This window comes from Schistocerca serialis, chromosome 2 (assembly GCF_023864345.2).
Source record: "Schistocerca serialis cubense isolate TAMUIC-IGC-003099 chromosome 2, iqSchSeri2.2, whole genome shotgun sequence".
Lineage (NCBI taxonomy): Eukaryota > Metazoa > Arthropoda > Insecta > Orthoptera > Acrididae > Schistocerca > Schistocerca serialis.
In genome coordinates this window covers 41,741,709-41,761,894 of record NC_064639.1, presented here as the reverse complement: position 1 = coordinate 41,761,894, position 20,186 = coordinate 41,741,709, and the positions used below count along the sequence as shown (strand labels likewise).

The 20,186-nt window shown below is 45.1% G+C and overlaps 1 non-coding gene across 1 annotated transcript; it reads left to right on the top strand.

The window, feature by feature from the left end:
• The first annotated feature begins 9,620 nt into the window (after positions 1-9,620).
• Positions 9,621-9,695, top strand: Trnat-cgu (transfer RNA threonine (anticodon CGU)). Its single transcript has one exon. It is a non-coding gene; the product is annotated as a tRNA-Thr (tRNA).
• The last annotated feature ends 10,491 nt before the right edge of the window (positions 9,696-20,186 follow it).

Sequence of the window (20,186 nt, the reverse complement as noted above, 5' to 3'; positions counted from 1 at the left end):
AAAAGAAATTTTGCAAAGAAGAAAGAGTAAAGAAAAAAACTGTTTAAGAAAGACAATGACATTAAGAAAGTAAAGAGCAAAAGAAAAAGCCTGATGTTAAATTCAAAAAGGAGGAGCTAGAACCAAAAACTAATGGAAGTTATTCCGAGGACGCCGGCCGATGTGGCCGAGTGGTTCTAGGCGCTACAGTCTGGAACCGCGCGACCGCAACGGTCGCAGGTTCGAGTCCTGCCTCGGGCATGGATGTGTGTGATGTCCTTAGGTTGGTTACGTTTAAGTAAAGAGGAGCAAAATTCTATAAATCTGAGAGCTGAAGGTGCAAAATAACCGCTACCGCTGGAGATGGAAGCAGTTTCGTGACTCTTAGGACAAGCGCCTAATGAGACCCCCCCAGCGCGAATTCAGCCACCGGCCCGCCGAATGGAGGCCTGAACAGTGGGAGGACAGGATGTCCCCCCTCTACTCTACCAAAAATCTGACTGGGCTGTCATACAAAATAGGGTAAGTAACCATTCTTAAAGGAAAAGAAATTTTGCAAAGAAGAAAGAGTAAAGAAAAAAACTGTTTAAGAAAGACAATGACATTAAGAAAGTAAAGAGCAAAAGAAAAAGCCTGATGTTAAATTCAAAAAGGAGGAGCTAGAACCAAAAACTAATGGAAGTTATTCCGAGGACGCCGGCCGATGTGGCCGAGTGGTTCTAGGCGCTACAGTCTGGAACCGCGCGACCGCAACGGTCGCAGGTTCGAGTCCTGCCTCGGGCATGGATGTGTGTGATGTCCTTAGGTTGGTTACGTTTAAGTAAAGAGGAGCAAAATTCTATAAATCTGAGAGCTGAAGGTGCAAAATAACCGCTACCGCTGGAGATGGAAGCAGTTTCGTGACTCTTAGGACAAGCGCCTAATGAGACCCCCCCAGCGCGAATTCAGCCACCGGCCCGCCGAATGGAGGCCTGAACAGTGGGAGGACAGGATGTCCCCCCTCTACTCTACCAAAAATCTGACTGGGCTGTCATACAAAATAGGGTAAGTAACCATTCTTAAAGGAAAAGAAATTTTGCAAAGAAGAAAGAGTAAAGAAAAAAACTGTTTAAGAAAGACAATGACATTAAGAAAGTAAAGAGCAAAAGAAAAAGCCTGATGTTAAATTCAAAAAGGAGGAGCTAGAACCAAAAACTAATGGAAGTTATTCCGAGGACGCCGGCCGATGTGGCCGAGTGGTTCTAGGCGCTACAGTCTGGAACCGCGCGACCGCAACGGTCGCAGGTTCGAGTCCTGCCTCGGGCATGGATGTGTGTGATGTCCTTAGGTTGGTTACGTTTAAGTAAAGAGGAGCAAAATTCTATAAATCTGAGAGCTGAAGGTGCAAAATAACCGCTACCGCTGGAGATGGAAGCAGTTTCGTGACTCTTAGGACAAGCGCCTAATGAGACCCCCCCAGCGCGAATTCAGCCACCGGCCCGCCGAATGGAGGCCTGAACAGTGGGAGGACAGGATGTCCCCCCTCTACTCTACCAAAAATCTGACTGGGCTGTCATACAAAATAGGGTAAGTAACCATTCTTAAAGGAAAAGAAATTTTGCAAAGAAGAAAGAGTAAAGAAAAAAACTGTTTAAGAAAGACAATGACATTAAGAAAGTAAAGAGCAAAAGAAAAAGCCTGATGTTAAATTCAAAAAGGAGGAGCTAGAACCAAAAACTAATGGAAGTTATTCCGAGGACGCCGGCCGATGTGGCCGAGTGGTTCTAGGCGCTACAGTCTGGAACCGCGCGACCGCAACGGTCGCAGGTTCGAGTCCTGCCTCGGGCATGGATGTGTGTGATGTCCTTAGGTTGGTTACGTTTAAGTAAAGAGGAGCAAAATTCTATAAATCTGAGAGCTGAAGGTGCAAAATAACCGCTACCGCTGGAGATGGAAGCAGTTTCGTGACTCTTAGGACAAGCGCCTAATGAGACCCCCCCAGCGCGAATTCAGCCACCGGCCCGCCGAATGGAGGCCCGAACAGTGGGAGGACAGGATGCCCACCCCCCTACTCTACCAAAAATCTGACTGGGCTGTCATACAAAATAGGGTAAGTAACCATTCTTAAAGGAAAAGAAATTTTGCAAAGAAGAAAGAGTAAAGAAAAAAACTGTTTAAGAAAGACAATGACATTAAGAAAGTAAAGAGCAAAAGAAAAAGCCTGATGTTAAATTCAAAAAGGAGGAGCTAGAACCAAAAACTAATGGAAGTTATTCCGAGGACGCCGGCCGATGTGGCCGAGTGGTTCTAGGCGCTACAGTCTGGAACCGCGCGACCGCAACGGTCGCAGGTTCGAGTCCTGCCTCGGGCATGGATGTGTGTGATGTCCTTAGGTTGGTTACGTTTAAGTAAAGAGGAGCAAAATTCTATAAATCTGAGAGCTGAAGGTGCAAAATAACCGCTACCGCTGGAGATGGAAGCAGTTTCGTGACTCTTAGGACAAGCGCCTAATGAGACCCCCCCAGCGCGAATTCAGCCACCGGCCCGCCGAATGGAGGCCTGAACAGTGGGAGGACAGGATGTCCCCCCTCTACTCTACCAAAAATCTGACTGGGCTGTCATACAAAATAGGGTAAGTAACCATTCTTAAAGGAAAAGAAATTTTGCAAAGAAGAAAGAGTAAAGAAAAAAACTGTTTAAGAAAGACAATGACATTAAGAAAGTAAAGAGCAAAAGAAAAAGCCTGATGTTAAATTCAAAAAGGAGGAGCTAGAACCAAAAACTAATGGAAGTTATTCCGAGGACGCCGGCCGATGTGGCCGAGTGGTTCTAGGCGCTACAGTCTGGAACCGCGCGACCGCAACGGTCGCAGGTTCGAGTCCTGCCTCGGGCATGGATGTGTGTGATGTCCTTAGGTTGGTTACGTTTAAGTAAAGAGGAGCAAAATTCTATAAATCTGAGAGCTGAAGGTGCAAAATAACCGCTACCGCTGGAGATGGAAGCAGTTTCGTGACTCTTAGGACAAGCGCCTAATGAGACCCCCCCAGCGCGAATTCAGCCACCGGCCCGCCGAATGGAGGCCTGAACAGTGGGAGGACAGGATGTCCCCCCTCTACTCTACCAAAAATCTGACTGGGCTGTCATACAAAATAGGGTAAGTAACCATTCTTAAAGGAAAAGAAATTTTGCAAAGAAGAAAGAGTAAAGAAAAAAACTGTTTAAGAAAGACAATGACATTAAGAAAGTAAAGAGCAAAAGAAAAAGCCTGATGTTAAATTCAAAAAGGAGGAGCTAGAACCAAAAACTAATGGAAGTTATTCCGAGGACGCCGGCCGATGTGGCCGAGTGGTTCTAGGCGCTACAGTCTGGAACCGCGCGACCGCAACGGTCGCAGGTTCGAGTCCTGCCTCGGGCATGGATGTGTGTGATGTCCTTAGGTTGGTTACGTTTAAGTAAAGAGGAGCAAAATTCTATAAATCTGAGAGCTGAAGGTGCAAAATAACCGCTACCGCTGGAGATGGAAGCAGTTTCGTGACTCTTAGGACAAGCGCCTAATGAGACCCCCCCAGCGCGAATTCAGCCACCGGCCCGCCGAATGGAGGCCCGAACAGTGGGAGGACAGGATGCCCACCCCCCTACTCTACCAAAAATCTGACTGGGCTGTCATACAAAATAGGGTAAGTAACCATTCTTAAAGGAAAAGAAATTTTGCAAAGAAGAAAGAGTAAAGAAAAAAACTGTTTAAGAAAGACAATGACATTAAGAAAGTAAAGAGCAAAAGAAAAAGCCTGATGTTAAATTCAAAAAGGAGGAGCTAGAACCAAAAACTAATGGAAGTTATTCCGAGGACGCCGGCCGATGTGGCCGAGTGGTTCTAGGCGCTACAGTCTGGAACCGCGCGACCGCAACGGTCGCAGGTTCGAGTCCTGCCTCGGGCATGGATGTGTGTGATGTCCTTAGGTTGGTTACGTTTAAGTAAAGAGGAGCAAAATTCTATAAATCTGAGAGCTGAAGGTGCAAAATAACCGCTACCGCTGGAGATGGAAGCAGTTTCGTGACTCTTAGGACAAGCGCCTAATGAGACCCCCCCAGCGCGAATTCAGCCACCGGCCCGCCGAATGGAGGCCCGAACAGTGGGAGGACAGGATGCCCACCCCCCTACTCTACCAAAAATCTGACTGGGCTGTCATACAAAATAGGGTAAGTAACCATTCTTAAAGGAAAAGAAATTTTGCAAAGAAGAAAGAGTAAAGAAAAAAACTGTTTAAGAAAGACAATGACATTAAGAAAGTAAAGAGCAAAAGAAAAAGCCTGATGTTAAATTCAAAAAGGAGGAGCTAGAACCAAAAACTAATGGAAGTTATTCCGAGGACGCCGGCCGATGTGGCCGAGTGGTTCTAGGCGCTACAGTCTGGAACCGCGCGACCGCAACGGTCGCAGGTTCGAGTCCTGCCTCGGGCATGGATGTGTGTGATGTCCTTAGGTTGGTTACGTTTAAGTAAAGAGGAGCAAAATTCTATAAATCTGAGAGCTGAAGGTGCAAAATAACCGCTACCGCTGGAGATGGAAGCAGTTTCGTGACTCTTAGGACAAGCGCCTAATGAGACCCCCCCAGCGCGAATTCAGCCACCGGCTCGCCGAATGGAGGCCTGAACAGTGGGAGGACAGGATGTCCCCCCTCTACTCTACCAAAAATCTGACTGGGCTGTCATACAAAATAGGGTAAGTAACCATTCTTAAAGGAAAAGAAATTTTGCAAAGAAGAAAGAGTAAAGAAAAAAACTGTTTAAGAAAGACAATGACATTAAGAAAGTAAAGAGCAAAAGAAAAAGCCTGATGTTAAATTCAAAAAGGAGGAGCTAGAACCAAAAACTAATGGAAGTTATTCCGAGGACGCCGGCCGATGTGGCCGAGTGGTTCTAGGCGCTACAGTCTGGAACCGCGCGACCGCAACGGTCGCAGGTTCGAGTCCTGCCTCGGGCATGGATGTGTGTGATGTCCTTAGGTTGGTTACGTTTAAGTAAAGAGGAGCAAAATTCTATAAATCTGAGAGCTGAAGGTGCAAAATAACCGCTACCGCTGGAGATGGAAGCAGTTTCGTGACTCTTAGGACAAGCGCCTAATGAGACCCCCCCCAGCGCGAATTCAGCCACCGGCTCGCCGAATGGAGGCCTGAACAGTGGGAGGACAGGATGTCCCCCCTCTACTCTACCAAAAATCTGACTGGGCTGTCATACAAAATAGGGTAAGTAACCATTCTTAAAGGAAAAAGGAAAAGAAATTTGGCAAAGAAGAAAGAGTAAAGAAAAAAACTGTTTAAGAAAGACAATGACATTAAGAAAGTAAAAAGCAAAAGAAAAAGCCTGATGTTAAATTCAAAAAGGAGGAGCTAGAACCAAAAACTAATGGAAGTTATTCCGAGGACACCGGCCGTTGTGGCCGAGCGGTTCTAGGCGCTACAGTCTGGAACCGCGCGACCGCAACGGTCGCCGGTTCGAGTCCTGTCTCGGGCATGGATGTGTGTGATGTCCTTAGGTTGGTTACGTTTAAGTAAAGAGGAGCAAAATTCTATAAATCTGAGAGCTGAAGGTGCAAAATAACCGCTACCGCTGGAGATGGAAGCAGTTTCGTGACTCTTAGGACAAGCGCCTAATGAGACCCCTCCAGCGCGAATTCAGCCACCGGCTCGCCGAATGGAGGCCTGAACAGTGGGAGGACAGGATGTCCCCCCTCTACTCTACCAAAAATCTGACTGGGCTGTCATACAAAATAGGGTAAGTAACCATTCTTAAAGGAAAAAGGAAAAGAAATTTGGCAAAGAAGAAAGAGTAAAGAAAAAAACTGTTTAAGAAAGACAATGACATTAAGAAAGTAAAAAGCAAAAGAAAAAGCCTGATGTTAAATTCAAAAAGGAGGAGCTAGAACCAAAAACTAATGGAAGTTATTCCGAGGACACCGGCCGTTGTGGCCGAGCGGTTCTAGGCGCTACAGTCTGGAACCGCGCGACCGCAACGGTCGCCGGTTCGAGTCCTGTCTCGGGCATGGATGTGTGTGATGTCCTTAGGTTGGTTACGTTTAAGTAGTTCTAAGTTCTAGGGGTCTGATGTTAATTCCCATAGTGCTCAGAGCCATTTGAACCATTTTTTATTCCGAGGACTGTTCTGACAGTGAATACTGTGGTGTTTTTATTCAAAGTCAGTTGAAGGTTGGGTCGCTTCTTCCATGTGCAAAAAGTGGACGCACATCTCATGTGTGGAACTGCACAACGAAGATGATGAGCCTGTCATAGTGTGTGAATTATGGTAACAGGTTTAAGAAAAGGACGTAGACGATGAACACTATAATTGAAAGTTTACATTCTCTATAAACGAAATAAATATAGAACAAAAAACGGTGCATTTCCACTAGTTTTGCATGTTTTTATAATTGCTTGTCCTTACCTCCCCATTCTGCCTCAAGCCCGGAGCAAAATAGGACAAATAACATACTATCCTGTTTTAGAATAAAAAAGTTCTCTTAATTAACACTTTGGTTTGGTTAAAAATGTTTTCAACTTTGTTCCCTATTCTACCACGGGCTGCCCTAGTTATTAGAGTGTTGCTTAAGAAAAATGGCAGTTCGTACGTGGTGGCTCTGGCTCTGAGCACTTTGGGACTCAACATCTGTGGTCATCAGTCCCCTAGAACTTAGAACTACTTAAACCTAACTAACCTAAGGACATCACACACATCCATGCCCGAGACAGGATTCAAACCTGCGACCGTTGCGGTCGCGCGGTTCCAGACTGTAGCGCCTAGAACCGCACGGCCACACCGGCCGGCCTCGTACGTGGTCACGAGACATTGTCGTAGTACTTACGCCTTCTCATCCCCTCACCTATAAAATTGCCTTTCAACACTTCTTTATACTGAAATTTAGAAAATTTTCTGGTTTCATTAAAAGGTTTAATAAAAATAAAAATTGGACGTATTTGTCTGATGCCCTCCTCATTACAGAAGATGCACTTGTTTTCGGAACGTCGATCTTTTTTTTAACACCTCAGAATACCTGTTTCGTGCAGGGTTTCCCATATTCACATCTGTTTAAAAACATGAAACTAAATGACAATTGGCTTCTAGTTCAGTATTTACAATATACGAGGCCTGTCCAGAAAGTAAGTTCAGATTGATCGCGAAATGGAAACCACGGTGAATATGAGAAATGTTTTATTTGTAAGAGTTAGCTAAACCTTCCAGCTACTTCTCTACGTAGTCACCGTTCTGACTTAGACATTTGTCATAGCGTTGTACCAACTTTTCAATACCCTCATCATACAAGGCAGCCGCCACTGCTTTCCGCCAATTCTCCACGCTGGCCTACAGCTCGTTGTCTGTGCCAAAATGTTGTCTTCATATACAGCGGTTCGTGTGACCAGAGATGAAGCTCAGAGGGAGACAATTACGGGCTGTATTGTGGGTAATCAAACATTTCCAATTCAAAACGATGCAGGAGCATCTTCATTGCCCCTGAAGAATGCGGCTGAGAATTATCTTGAAGTTGTGTAATGTTGGCTGCATAGCTTCAGGTGAAATTTCTCACCAGGCCCTCGTACTTGGCGGGAGACACTAACTTTCTAGACATCTTTACGCGCTCACTGTGAGCTCAGAAATGAGATGAGCGACGTGATGCTATCTGGGGTCATACTAGAGACACTGCCCAACACATCTGTGCAAAGTTTTATCGGATTTTCATATTCATTTCCATTTCGCGACCGATCGCAACTTACTTTCTGGACGCCCCTCGTACTTTTCTAGTTGGCTTTCAGGACGCTCCCTTACAGCCGTCTCAAAAGTGGAATGTCACTAATGATGATAAGAGCATAATGACAGCACAACACTCAGTCTGCGACCCAACCGGGAATTGAATTCGGGCCCCTTCGATTAGCAATTCGCCGAACTGACGGTGCAGCTAGCGAGAAGGACTGTGTTTGTAATATAGCAAACATAAAAATGATTTATATATATTTCCAGTACAAACGTTGAACAATACAGCACTTGTCACAGTTGCAGAGTAGCCTGTACTAACGGAAACACTAGGAGCTTCACTGTCATGTACTAAAGCCGGACTTACGTGCTGTCGCCTTAAGCACAATTAAATGAAATATAATTGGTGTAAAACGCCTGTTATGCCAATCAGCACCCTCTGCTAATATTATGGATTAAAAAATGGAGAAATGTAATGCTCCATATTTGGTGAATGGAACGTGTTATACTGGCCGAAGTGGCCGTGCGGCTAAAGGCGCTGCAGTCTGGAACCGCAAGACCGCTACGGTCGCAGGTTCGAATCCTGCCTCTGGCATGGATGTTTGTGATGTCCTTAGGTTCGTTAGGTTTAACTAGTTCTAAGTTCTAGGGGACTAATGACCTCAGCAGTTGAGTCCCATAGTGCTCAGAGCCATTTTGAACGTGTTATAATCAGGAACAAGCTGCCTAAAAGAAATTTAATTTCATTAACCGATTTCAGACATTTAGTACCCTTCTTCAGAAGGTTAATAGCGCCAAATGACCACAGAAATACGCTGCATGTATCATATTACTGATGCGGTCAAGTAATGTAGTAATTATAACCTTCGGAAGAACAAAACGAAATGCTTGAAACTGGTTCAGAAACTACGTTTCTTTCATACAGCTGGTTGCTGATTATTTAACTGACTACACAAAATAAGGAGCCCTTGCATTTCACTGCATAAGACTAAACCTGGCCGTGCGGAGTTGCCACGCGGTTTTAGGCGCCTTGTCACGGACTGCGCGGCCTTCCCGCAGAGGTTCGAGTCCACCCTCGTGCATGGGTGTGTGTGTTGTTCTTAGCATAAGTTAGTTGAAATAGTGTGTACGTCTAGGGACCGATGACCTCAGCAGTTTGGACCGTTAACTATTCACACACACACACACACACACACGCACACACACACACACACGGAAGCACGCACTCTAAAACTGGCAACCTGGAGATTTTCATCGAATGAAACTGGCCATAACACAATGAATATGTAATAATTGAAAACATCAATGCCAATACTAATGTCTGCCTGTACTTGAGTTTGACTTGGTTACAGAACTCAAAAATTTTTATTTCTCTCGACCTTAATCAAGCATGTCACCAGATTCCGTCAGCTAAACAATCAAAGCCAATCATGGTTTTGGCCACAGATTCGGATCTTTATGAGCACAACGTAGTCCAGTCTGTGCTATCTGTGGGACCAATAGCCTTTCTAGAATTTTATACGAAGCATTTTTCAGATGTTAGGTATTGTCGCTATCTTGACGTACTGGTTAATTTTTGTGAAAGTGTTGACGATTATCTTGAGCATGTAAGGGAAGTAATTCAGTGACTTTATGGTAATGTCTAGAAATCACAGTGCCACCACAAAGTCGGCAACAAGAATCGATGTCACAGACTTTAGAAAGGGCTCATGGCTGACCGAAATGATATACGGTAGACATTCGAGGAACAACAACAACAGTAATGAGATCCCCCAGGCTGTGGCTAAGCCATGTCTCCGCTATATCCTTTCTTTCAGGAGTGCTAGTTCTGCAAGGTTCGCAGGAGAGCTTCTGTAAAGTTTGGAAGGTAGGAGACGAGGTACTGGCATAAGTAAAGCTGTGAGTACCGGACGTGAGTCGTGCTTCGGTAGCTCAGTTGGTAGAGCACTTGCCCGCGTAAGGCAAAGGTCCCGAGTTCGAGTCTCGGTCGGGCACACACTTTTAATCTGCCAGGAAGTTTCAACAACAACAGTGCCCTTGCACTGTACGTGAGTTCATCTAAGGGAGACATCATCGTAGTCAAGGACCAACGTGATAATTTCTGATGGACTTGGACATTTAAATGTGAAAGATTGTACTCCAAGAGAACAGTCTGCTAATCTGTACATCAACTGATGTTACAATAGCCAAGAACAGAAGTGACTTATCAAGAAATCCTGTGGCTAAGATCTGTGTCAAAGTAAAGTAAATCTTCCAAATAATGGAAGTTCCAGGTTGGAATATCAACGATATAAGGGAAAAAGAACGCTGCTAACAATAATGATGACGTAATGAGCTGCAATCAGACACAATAAAGAGGCAGTTTCATATTTAGCTTGCAGCCAAGAAAGAAATGCACACATTCATTCACACAAGCAACCACACCTCACACGGGCCACCTCTGGCAGCTCACACCGGAATGCAACTGGGACATGGAATGGAAGCAGCAGTCTGGAGGGGCGGGAAAGGGTAGGGATAGCAGGGTACAGGTGGAGAGAAAGAAGAGCGCTCTAAGATGGAGTGTGCACGTTCTAGACAACCAACAGTTGCAGCGTCGGGAAGCTGTGGGGCTTGGATGTGGGAAGGGGCTGGGAACGGGAAGCGGAAAACGAGCGGAGTGGGGAATGGGGAAGATGGTGTGTTGGCATAGGCATAGAAAGAGAGTGTGGGGATAAGGATAGGGAGGAGGTGACGGGGCAGAGGGGGCAGGAACTGTTGCTTGGAGGTGTGGGACAGTAGGTTACCATAGGTGAGTCCAGGTGGCCTAGATGGTTAAGCAACCATTGAAATCAAGCTTTTCGTGTTCACTTGCATGTTTTGGCACAGGGTGATCTACCTTGCTGTAGGCCACAGGTTGGCGCTGGCCTTTCTTCCTGGGGTCCACCTGGTTGGTAGTCATACCAGTATAAACAGCTCAGCAATTATTGCAGCAGACCTGGTATATGACATGGCTGCTCTCACAGGTTGCCCAGCCTCTGATGGGACCGTAAATCTCTTACGTAAAGTCCATACATTGTAGTTTGATGAGCCATCTCCTAGAAAAATGAAAGAACCCTCAATAGTGGCAGGACGAACGTAGCTTCGACGGATCGCTTTTGCGTGTGTCACAGCCGTCCGTCTACCAGTAGGAGGCAGCCTGTTCCACGTGCTTCACGTGTCTTCTGCTCACTTGAAACTAGATACCTGTGTCAGAAGGAATTCTTCTGAACAACACAGGCACTGTAATGTCGTATATTTCCTGGACGAAAAGACATCTGAAACCAATAAATTGAACGCCTCAGCTTATCGACTTTGCTCTGTATTAACTGAGCGTGCTCTCCTTTTTAAAGACGTCGGGAAACACCAGAAGCCTGCCCAGAGCTAAGCAGATCGAAGTCGTTCTAGCAGTAGTGACCACAAGATCCTGAGGAAGATCCCAAGCAGAGGGGTCGAAACGTCGGTCATTTAGAAGAAATATGACTCGGCGTAATAACCCAGAAGATTTTAACTTCAGTGACAACGGCCACAAAAGCCTGCAAACTTTGATAAAGAGGTAGCTGCTAGGCCACATTTCATAAAGGGGCATATTTCATATTGCTTCACTCAGGGAAGCCGTGGTCATAAAACAGTGCCACCCATGGACTCCGTCCCTCTTGTTTTAAACAGTTCCAGAAAAATCATCTGGCTGGTTACTTGGGAATCTTCAAGAAAAGAATGAGAATTTGGGAACACTCCATATCAGGGTGTATGATGTGTTGCAAGACAGCATCAAATTCTCGCTATGGATGCCTCACAACTGGAGTAGTTAATCAGCCCATGGAAAGAATGTATGTTACGTGGAAGAACTGCCATGCTCGCAAGACGACAGTCCCTATACGTTTGTGTGAGTGTACGAATAAAGTGGTTTCGCTGGTTGCTTCCCATATTACGATAAACTGCCTCCTATCAATGTTTGTAGCCTTTGCGTCGAGCAGGCTGTTAGTCACAGACAATGCCCGTACCTTTATCTCAGCATCATTCTGCATTTCCTGCACTGAAGCTGATGATGCCCATAGCATAACCAAAAGGTATTTCCACAAACTGCCGTTTGCACAGTAAACAGCGATGTACACGCTGCCATAATTGCATTCTATGACACTAACCACTCTCACAGGGAACGTTCCCTACCATGGTTACGATACGTCTTCAGTATGACCGTACGTGGGGCTCATAGGTAGACATCTGTCACCCCTTAGGTTGTCTCTACTCCGATTGCCATATTGTTCTACCTGTGGTCGTTGAACCATCTTCCTCTGGAAAAAGATGGTGGTGTACAGGTTCGAGCTCTCTGGTAAAGCACGGAGAATAGCTTAAGCTGGCACATGCGAAACTGGAGGGCCGCTATAACGCTGGGGAGTGGCCGATTTAATGAAAGACGGAGGCCAGGATATAGATAAAGAATCCTGCTGCAGTAATCCAGGGAAGGGGGGCGAGGTAGCAGACGAAAGTTAAGGTGAAACTTTTGCAAAGGTTTGTGGGGCAGTCCAGACCCCGCAGTTTATGACACCTATGACCTTGCTTGTCAGAAGCCCCTTTCTACGCTGAGACCCTCGTGAAGATGGTGGGCTCGCCCTCGTGACTGCATGGATTACAGGCAATCCTAAAGACTGCGCCATTAAGAGCCAGGAGGCCGTTAGAGTCACCGGTGCGGACATCAACATCCCTGGTGACCAGTCTGGTGCATGTATTGTTCTCGTTGAGGACGCTGTACTTTCCACCGACTCGTAGCAGGCAGTCATCCCTACGTACTGCAGGATGTATGGACTGTGTGGTAAGATACACTCCTGTTGCTATCCAGTCAGAGAGTGCCACAGTGGAACAAGTATTGGGCGCACTTTCCACCACAGGCAAACTCACTGTTAGGATATCGGCGTTCAGGGTGAGCACTGATTGCAATGTACATAAGGCATGTAGTCGGGGTGAATGATCTGGTCGGCCAGTTCGATCGTCTCCTATATTCCTTAGACAACGCTTAGTTCATGCTCTTAGGCTACTCTCGAGACTAGAAACCGACTGGGAATTGCAGTTGTTATTTAAATTAACGTTATTTTATGTAAAAATAAACGTAAGAGAGGGTCTGTGACCAGTTAGAGAGGATAAATGGCTTTGCGGATGTTGAGTCCAAGAGACTGTCGCGACTCGTGTTGGTGACTGCGTAAACTCTATGTACATCCTGCTGTTTGAGGAAGATTTATATTCCTCTGCTGTGGTCATTACTGCTTGGAATGTTAGATTACTAGTTGCACACGAAAATCTACTGATTAGGCCATACTGGGTGGATGAATCTCCGATCGCTTTGGTGACAATGATTTGGCACTTACAGCTTCCCCTGTTCGTCCGCAGACGTGAATCGAATTGCTAAATGCGGCTCGTATCACCAGCATGCACCACGCCTGAGCTGTTGGAGGTGGTGATAAGGGCGAACAACAGCCAACCATGGGGCGGCAAAACCATCCTCTCCAGGGTCACCCTGCTCGACACCAACCAGCAGGAGCTCATTGTGCATAAGTACAATAGGTACTGGATAATGTATGTGAGCAGAAGACTCTTCTGGGAAACAAGTGCGAAGTTTGGAAGGTAGAAGATGTACTGTTGGAGTAAAGCTTTGTGGACAAGTTGGGAGCAGGTTCGAATCCTGCCTCGGGCATGGGTGTGTGTGTTGTCCTTAGGTTAGTTAGGTTTAAGTAGTCCTAGGGGACTTATGACCTAAGGTGTTGAGTCCAATAGTGCTCAGAGCCATTTGAACCATTTCAACCAAGTTGGGAGCTGAGGCACAGTTAGATGGTATTTGCGTTCACTGTGGCTGTAATCATGTTACATCGCATCTAACGATACACAAGGTAAACAGCTTTTATGAAGCGTCATTGCAATTCATCTTTAGCCTCAGTTCCTCCTGTTCCAATGCACTCATTGTTGAACGATCCCTGTGTGGTGCAGCAAAGATACCGCCGATCGTCCGACTATCTTTCTACAGTCAGCAGGACTGTCTATGTCAAAGTGGTTGACCACGCAGGACACATCGTGTAGACTATGCTTCTGCAATGTAGGAAACTTCACCATAGACCACACTGGTCATGGTGTCAGAACGATCAGAGTTTTCGAACTACCGTTCGAACGCCCTGTGGTCGCTGTCGTCAGAGTCTTCTGACCCTATGGTACGGTCATCGTATACGTAGCCGAAAAGTGGGTACGGTTGAGAATATATCCTGAACTTTGGAGCTACGTATCCTCCTACCTCCAGATCGGAGATAGTGAACTATTATGCAGGGTCTGAATGCATTCAGCGACGTGTTGCGCAACTTGCTGTTATGGACATACTACCGCCAACCACCAAGAAAGTAACCACAACGATAACGACTCTCAGACCGTTGCATGGCTATCTCGACCAGCACCATGCGCCTCCTCACTACCCATCAGAAGTCATGTTGGTCACTCACAACGAGGACGCCGCCTTACAGTCTTATGCCCCAGCACGCAGAAGAAAGAGTCACACCTCCCCATGGCGGCGCTCCACCCAGAACATCATATCTCTTTGCCATTGCCTGTTATGGCGGAACACTTTCGAAAACAATGACCACCACACTGATAAAAGGACTGCCGTCAGTAACACACAGGGCCTGGCGATCTTCGCACCCACGACAACATTGATCCTCTCTGGCAGGATCATACATCATAAAGTCAGCCATCAGTAACAGCAACTAATAGCCTTGCGTGACGGTTATCTTTGCTCAATGACAACTGTAAACGTTCCCCCATTGGACAGTCTCCACACAGCCATCACACGATCCTCCTTCCTCTTCAGCTCTTCAGAGAATACCATATTGATACAGCACAGTCCCCTACATGGGGGTATGGACTGATTACGTCTAGAACTAACCGACACCTCGGCCAGAATTTCCGCCACCATCCTACATAGATGCAATCATCCACCGCTTCTGAAGAAGTTAGATCCGCAACGCTCAATACTAACATGATCAACAACATGGCTCACGACGTCTTCAGGGTGTCATACGTTGATGCCGCCCTTCCATAAAAGGTGTGCCTTGTTACTATTCCGAGTTGTTTTCCTTAGCAGTCGGTCACACAAGGTGCAGCAATTGTGTCCTCCATCTGAAGCACCACACTCTCAGCTTCTCACCACGTTGGTGGATGATTTTCATTTCATATCTCATTAATGCCAGGAAGATCATACTTGGCGACACATTTTGTTATACCCAGCACACAAGCCGTTAAGCAAGCTGACTTTATCAGATTGAGTGCTCTCTTTGGAAACCAGTGGTTGACGGTGTGCAAGACTGTCCATACACGTTTCCTTCCGTCTGACGTCAGGGAACTTGGTATCACATTGTCAACGGCAAATTTCTCCACAACCAAAGAAATCATAGTATCGGTCTGGCTGCTTAGCCTCTTTGCACAAGTTGACCTTGCGACAAAACCGAGGAGGACCACCTTAGATGCACTACGGACCACGGTGTCAGATTACTAATACAATGTATATTGCCGTGCAACCTCCGTGCTCCCCTCAGCTGAGCACCATCAGATTACATGGTTCCGAGGTCAAGCTGTCACCTAGCCCGACAATCCACTCTTGATTTTTGGTGCCATTTACAGGAAGCTCACAGTGTTTTCGAACGTTCGCCCACGTATTGTTGGAGGTTTGCCATCTTTTTGCGCTGGGTGATCAACAATCCTCCCTTCCCTGTACCTGGGGATGATACAACCCACTACGCTCCTGACACATGTACGATCATATATGGAATGGTACAACGTACCAACACGTCGAAGCTGACGATCTGAATGTGAGCAGGAGAATTGCACGTTACACTACTTTTTTCCCGAGTTTAAATTTTGATTTATGTGTTTTCTGGCTGCAACGCTGCAGGCCTCGTCCATTGTGGACCCCCCCTCCCCACCCCACCCCCCCACCCCCGCCTCTCCTACTCCCTGGGAAAGGCCTGAAATGCAGATCCACACTCGTATATACATACATAAAGAGGTCTCTACTATGAAAGTGAAAAGGAGACGAAGCTCCCCGGTCCGAGGCTCGGTTGGACAACCTTCATATTCGCGCACCTTCCGCCAATTGTACGTAAATATGATAATAATTCTTGTAAATCATGCACCCTTAACCGTAAGGCATAAGATGGCTGCAAAGAACAAATACAGATATCAGAGAGCAAGTGGTTGGAACATCTCTCAACCGAGAAGAGCGTAGATGCACTTTCCTTCGTCTGTCTCTCATCGCTCTGCTATGTTTCGTTGGCGAGCGAAGTGGGACTGGTAGGCAATGACGGTTTTCATGGCAAAATGATATTCTTTTTTACTGGGGAACAAACCCAGCGTAAGCACATTTCTGTAGTTAGGTGAGCATAATCCTTGACTGTAATTCCCGATATTAGTAGGCTTTGGATGAACTGCAAAGTCTGCAACCCAGGCAACTGAAACCGGTACAACTATGCATCGAAAGCTGAACATTATACACGAAAGATATAGGTGAATCGGATGTGTGCCGATAAAAACTGACGTTACAGTTGACATTTTTCCACGTGATTCGTTGACACACACTCGCGGTGACTGCATGATCCAGATGACTAATCGACCATAAGTCCACCAATCTGTAAACTCCGAATCATGATCCCAGAGATTCTGTAAGAGATCCAAATAAACTGAGTAGCTCGTTAAAAAAGAAAATAAATACCCTAAATGAGTCGGCAATCAATATGATCTTTTATGTAATGTATATGTTAAACAATCCACAAGGATTTACTCCCAAAGATAATAGAATTACTGCTATGGGTTTTTTCTCAAAGGAATGTGTCCTTTCCGAAGTTTGCTCTCAAATTCAAGTACTTGACAGATGTTTAATAACAAAGCGGAAAAATCTGTCTCAAAATCATGTACCGTGTGCGAGAGATTCTTATCGTCTGTCGCAGTTCTAACCACCACATGCAATAATGTAGTTCTTCTAAACATTTCGAGCTAGGCTTCGCGGATGGTGTAAAGTAGTAACCCGGGTCTTGTTAGTAGTTGGTGGTTCCGCCATTATTTTATTTCACCTTTAAAAGTATACATGAAAACCACAACGTTAAGTAAATATATCCCATTGGCGTAATTAAATCACCTAAACATGACTGTGATCCATTCATGCAGCTTCTTGAAAACCTTTTCCTGCTGCAGATTTTTTGCTAAGTGTTTCTCCTTGATTTACTTGATGAGTTATGCATTAAGCTATAATAGGACTGTAAGTGTCAGCCGCTGTGGCCGAGCGGTTCTACGTGCTTCAGTCTGGAACCACGCGACCGCTACGGTCGCAGATTCGAATACTGCCTCTGGCATGGATGTGTGTTATGTCCTTAGCTTAGTTCAGTTTAAGTAGTTCTAAGTCTAGGGGACTGATGACCTCAGATGTTAAGTCCCATACTGCTTAGAGCCATTTTTAGGATGTGAGTGGCAGAGCGGTGTGGCATTCAAACCAGTATCAGATTAGCATTTAGTTTGTGTTACTGGCGGTTTTAAGTCAGCTCACTAGATTACGTTAAATTGCGTAGTGAGGCACTCTGAAGCTATTGCTGTGTCACGATGTTTGTGAACTTCCTCTACTTCTGCAGTGTACCAGAATGCAAGTGGGAACGGAAGGCCTTTTCTATATTTTTCTTCCGCTATGTTAAAGAACTTCATGGATAGTTTAAGCACTGGATAGATGACTCAAAAGAGGGTAGACTTCATCGGGGAAGTGTGACAGGAAGTATGCTGTTAGCGGCAGATTCGGATCTACATTTCCTAACCGGGACAAAAACTTGATAACGGCCGCCCCCCTTTCCCTCCCTCCCACACCACCGTTTGAGATAGGACGACAAAAATTTAAAAAAATCGATTTTTCAAATATATGTACATTTTGTAACGCGCATCTTTCTTATGAGGTTGTTATATAAGCCATATATGTTCGAGGAAATGTAAAAAATGTTATTAGGTCTTAAGTGTGCCAAAGTGTAGTTCGAAGCCTCTTCACACGGTACTCTTCTACCGTCCGTGATTGTTCTTAGCTGTGTGGAATTCAAATGCGCATATTTTGTAATGGAAGCAATCAAACCTGTATTCAGGACAATGGAAGCTAAAATGTCTTTCCTGCTCCCAGTCGGCCGGTTTGACATCCTACACCCCTTAAAAAACTCACAATTAATACTGTGTGGAATTAGTTTTGAATTCGAGAAATTCAGAAAATCTGCATTCTTTATTGCCTATTAGCTAATAACATTCTCTTTCTTGTGACATAAAAGTTAATATACAAAACATAAAACCAGTAAAGACAAGAGACAAGTAAGACAGCACACGCTTCTTCAATCCTCATATCCCAGCATTTTTTCCCCACTAATCTCGCTACAGCTTTACACGACGAACTTTCCTTTCTGCGAAAGAATCTATTACCTCGTCAAAATTCGTCAAAAGTTTTGCTACATGAAAAATCAAAATGTCGTATATAAAGCTGTTAGTACTTATAGTACCCAAGACTGGCGTGCTCTCGCGATTTTATTACGTCTATATTACCATTGTCTGCTAGATAAACCAAAATAGGCCTTTCTAATATTGCAGCACGTTCCAAATAGGCGAGACTGTTTTGACACAATGGTCATTTTTATCTGCTTGATTGACAGAAATAACACGACAGAGTATAATTCACAAGTACCTTTATCAAATACCTGTTAGGCCTACAACAAGCAAATAGTTTTTCGTTGGGAAATAGTTTCACGTTTTATTCATAGGCCCCAGACATGAGATAGAAATGTGGTAGTAGCAGGAAGAAATTTTCATACAAATTAGGAATCGTCATGACCTTCCATATAATTTATGTGATGTTCTCAGTTTTTTGTCCTTCCGCGTTATAAAGAACTACCTTGTCATAAATAATTCTGTAAATATTGCTGCCATTGTCAAAACTTACCTTCCGCTTAACTTCGCTGCCAGAATCACCGGCTCAGTTACTCCACGTTTATTCTCCGGTTACGCGTTATTACGTGTATGTACAACGCCCTTTCCGGTCTATTCCGAGAACAGAACTTAAGCGGCTGCTAACCAGAGACTGACCCTTAGTAGTGTAGCGATATGGCGAAAGTTTCCGACAAAATTTCATTTTCTTGGATACATCGAGAAGATAATACTCGTATGTAATCTTTCTTACCCGTTATTCTTGTTAGTCGTTTATTTCCACTCTAGTAGTATGTATCTACGAATTTCACTAATAATTATAATAACTTTTATTCAAAATCATATGTGTAACCGATAGACCAACATGCGCTGGATGCTAGGCGCTTTATAAAACAAGTTTTTCTCCATCAGGAGTATGAATTTGGTGACCCCTGAAATTGCCGCCTGGGGAAGATACCCGGGTTTGCCCCCCCCTCCCCCAGATCCGGGCCTAGTTAGCGAAGTATAAATCACTTTGTAAATAGTATGTACGCTCCTGATCACTTGTTCTTAGTCTCTCGTGTTTTCGAAGGTGTGATAACACCTTTCGTAGTCCGTAACGGTATATGGAATGAATTACTTGTTAAAGTTGATAATTCTTAAAGCTGGATATTTCATGCCTTTACTCTGCAGTTTTTTGTGCCCTGTGTTAAATACTTGCATTGTTACAGCATTCATGGAGGGCCCACGGAAAAACAATCTACCAGCGCATCGTCGACCAGTTAGCCGTAATTGAGTACCAAAATTGAATTTAAACTTTTTCTTTCCAGCGGCGCTCATATCAGCGGAACAGATACTTAGACATTCTTTCACAGGGCTAGGTGGACCTGGTGCAGCCAATAATTTATGGTTTTTTGCAAGTAGTGGTCTTTAAATAACTTTTTGTGTTGCTGTCCTGGCTAAGTGTAAGTAATAATTACAATTATTTTCTCAGTTAAACAGTTTGAGAGAAAGTAAATGGGAACTGAAGTTAACCCAGACTGTTCGCTATTTAATTTTTGTGAGGTATTTCAGATGTATTATAGTGTCTGTCTGCGACGTAGTGTGTTACGGCTAGCCACAGATGCGTGTTATCCCCTGATGTTCTTACGTTAGCGAAGGCAGAAAGCATTATTAATTGTAACAGCTCATTACAAAATTCAGTGAAATAGTCCTGTGTCAAGTTAGTACACGGTACGTCACGTGTATAGACTCGAACCCAATGAAGATACATCAGCCGCTATTTATACACTCCTGGAAATGGAAAAAAGAACACATTGACACCGGTGTGTCAGACCCACCATACTTGCTCCGGACACTGCGAGAGGGCTGTACAAGCAATGATCACACGCACGGCACAGCGGACACACCAGGAATCGCGGTGTTGGCCGTCGAATGGCGCTAGCTGCGCAGCATTTGTGCACCGCCGCCGTCAGTGTCAGCCAGTTTGCCGTGGCATACGGAGCTCCATCGCAGTCTTTAACACTG